The 3290-nt window shown below is 39.6% G+C and overlaps 1 long non-coding RNA gene across 1 annotated transcript in view; it reads right to left on the bottom strand.

The window, feature by feature from the left end:
• The window catches only part of LOC115286680, a 28978-nt gene extending 27120 nt beyond the window's left edge, over nucleotides 1-1858 (bottom strand). The window contains exon 1 of the long non-coding RNA XR_003906207.1: nucleotides 1787-1858. This is a non-coding gene — a long non-coding RNA (uncharacterized LOC115286680). The remainder of the gene's footprint in view (nucleotides 1-1786) is intronic.
• Nucleotides 1859-3290: the final 1432 nt, after the last annotated feature.

Below are 3290 nucleotides of genomic sequence, written 5' to 3'. Positions count from 1 at the left end.
ATTGATCAGTTCTAGAAGGTTTCTGGTGGAGTCGATTGGGTTTTCCATGTAGAGTATCATGTCATCTGCAAAAAGGGAAAGTTTGACTTCTTCCTTGCCAATTCTGATGCCTCTTATTTCTTTTTGTTGTCTGATTGCATTCTAAAGTATTTAAAGAGGACGCAGTAAGAGGAACATAGATCTAGCTAACTTAATTATGAAGCCTTAGAATGTAACAAGTCTCTAAAAGTTATACTTTGTAAGACTGGCTCTGACTTTAAATAAATGCACACTCCTCTTCTAGAAAGTCCGATTCATTTGCTTACCCACCATTTTGGGAGAGTGAAGCACTGGATAACGACTTATTCTTGCTAAGAAAGAGTTTGTAAATATGTCAGAGGTTGTTTGCTAATTTTATGAAATGACTTTAAGGATAATAAAATAAAATTAATTTCAAAAAATTATATGGTATGGACTTGTGCTTCTAGAAATGACAGACCAAGTTCTCCACTGAAGATAATTAGAAAATCTGGGGGCTCCTGGGTGACTCAGTTGGTTAAGCTTCTGACTTCGGCTCAGGTCATAATCTCACGATTATGGGAGTTTTGCATCCGACCTTGCACTGACAGCTCAGAGCCTGGAGCCTGCTTCAGATTCTGTGTCTTCGTCTCTTTCTGCCCCTTCTCTGCTCGCTCTCTGTTTCTCAAAAAATAAATAAACAAAAAAAGGAAAGAAAATCCAGATAAAATCTTTTCAGTAAAAGTTGTTTGATGGAATCTCCATTAATAAAATAGTGAAGACATACTGAGCTAGAAGCCAGTGGAGGACATAGGCCTGGAAACAGAGCTGGAGATTGGGGTCAGTTTTCCCCTGGGGATGTTTGTCAATCCTGGAGAAGGAAGCCAAGCTTGAATGGCACCTTTCACAGCTTCACAGGGCTAGGGAAACAGAGAATGTGGTCCAGAATCTACCAAAAGTGTTTTCCATGAACTTCTTCCTTCATTTTCAGGATGAGAAAGTTGCACCCTAGGGTCAGAGTGAACCAGAAGCAAGTGGCCCTCACAGAAACTGAAGTTCAGCGTCAAATTATTTCAATGCCCAAAACTGGAATAACACAAAGGAGCCAGCCAGCAGCAAATGTAAACCTATCCTGGAGGAAAATCACATCTTCCAAGGATCTTATTACTTCAAGAACTTCGCAGATGCGAAGTCTGGCATAATCGAAAATAACCAGGCACATGAAAGAATTTCATGACCTGAATAAAACTAGATGCAAAAAGCAAACCATCTGAATCTCTTAAATGCTCTTAAATGCTGGAAAAGAAAAAGGAAGAAAGATTCTGACCTCTGGGATGTTCAGGTGAGACAGGGAAAGGATTTCTAAAATACTAAATTTTGAAGCACCTCTGCTTCCAGATTAGCCAATCCAGATCGTGTCCCCTCCACCCTCATCCCTCCTCAGAAACATCAACACAAGCCCAGACTTTATGGGAAGCCCCTCTCTCTCCCTCCCTGCTGACACACCCCATGATTTCTTCCAAGTGGTTCTCCTTGCTGCAGTGAACTAAATAAAGAAACCTAACATTCAAAGTATATTTCTTGACATCTTTGGCTGGTGGCTTTGACCCAGTTCAATGGAAGCATTAGTCATTTCCCCCCCCCCCAAATGCAAGGAGAAAGCTGATAGACTTTCTAACAACTGTAGACACAATAACTTAAAAGTAAGAACATGACATCTGATTTTTTTTTGAGAAGTGTGGGTCATCTGAAGAAAGCAGGAAGTTCTAGAAATGTAGTGCCTACTTACATATCTGAATAAGCTAATAATAACAGCTGTATAATTCAGAGATTCTTAGAGCTGTACATAGCAATCAGGTCCTGGAAAGAAAAAAAATAATAAGACATACACATCATGATCTTAGTGCACCTAACACAGATGATGCAGTCCTGCAAATGATACATAAATCTTTTTTACTTCATCATATTTGAATTGTAATTTATAAACTGTAGGTTAACATAAGCTTTGCCTTGGTCGCCAGGTTATATATTTATTTACTTATATAAATGCTGAAAAGTAATGTTATGTGATTTCCATTTATTTTACTTTTTTAAAGTTTATTTATTTATTTTGAGAGAGACAGAGCGAGCGGAAGTGGGGGAGGGGCAGAGAGAAAGGGAGAGAGAGAATCCCAAGCAGGCTCCATGCAGTCAGCATGCAAAGCCCAATGCGGGGCTCGAACTCATGGAACCATGAGATCACCATCTAAACCGAAACCCACAGTCAGTCGCTTAACCTACTGAGCCACCTGGGTGCCCTTCCATTTATTTTACTTTGGGGCCTTGTCCAGTCGAATGCCAGAGATAACATTCTCATCAGTGCCTGTACCAATGAAATAAAAATCTCTGGGGTGGGGTCCCAGACAATGGAATATTTTAAAGGTCTAGGTGATTTTACGTTCATCTAGGATTGAGAATCCCTAGTTTACATGTCTATATCTTAAAACAAAAATAGAAAATCTTGCTTAGGAAATAAACATTTTTCTCAGGTTAACTTATCTGGAACCAACCAAATAACTGAAACAAGTTTTAAGTTACGATGACAATAAAAGTGCCATGTCGATCAGACTTTCCACTATATTTTTTCATTCTACAAAGATTTATTGTTTGCCTACTGTAAGCCAGGCCTTGTGCCCTGGAAATAAGAGCAAACAAAATAGACATGTTCTCTCAAGGACCTTATGGTCTAGAGGAAGAGCCAGACATTACCCAGATAGTCATACACGTAAGTATTTAAGAATGATCTGTGACAAATGCTGTGAAGAAACAGTACAAAGTACTTAGAGAAAACACCTGGGGGACACCAGTTCCAGGCTGAAATGTCAAAGAAGCTCGAGTTTGAGTTGAAAATTTTGAGTTGAAAATTTTGAGTTGGAAAATTAATAAGGTGGGCAAGAATATCCTAGAAAAGGGAAAAATACTGTGCAATGCCCCTAAGAAGAGTGTAGGGCAATGCTTCTCAGACTTTACTATTGTAAAATTGTCTGGGGTTCTTATTAAAAGGCAATAGGACTGAAGTGGAACCTGAATTTTTTTTAAGTTTATGTATATATGTATGTATTTATTGAGAGAGAGAGAGAGCATCCACACATGAGCACACATGAGCAGGAGGGGGGCAGAGAGAAAGGGAGAGAGAATCCCATGCAGGTTCTGCACTGTCAGCCTAGAGCCTAACATGGAACTCAATCCCAGGAACTGGGAGATCATGACCTGAACCAAAATCAGGAGTCCCACGCTTAATTAACTGAGCCACC

The sequence above is a fragment of the Suricata suricatta genome, chromosome 3 (assembly GCF_006229205.1).
Source record: "Suricata suricatta isolate VVHF042 chromosome 3, meerkat_22Aug2017_6uvM2_HiC, whole genome shotgun sequence".
Classification (NCBI taxonomy): Eukaryota; Metazoa; Chordata; class Mammalia; order Carnivora; family Herpestidae; genus Suricata; species Suricata suricatta.
The sequence above is the reverse complement of the archived record's forward strand: the minus strand, read 5'-3'. Positions and strand labels throughout refer to the sequence as shown.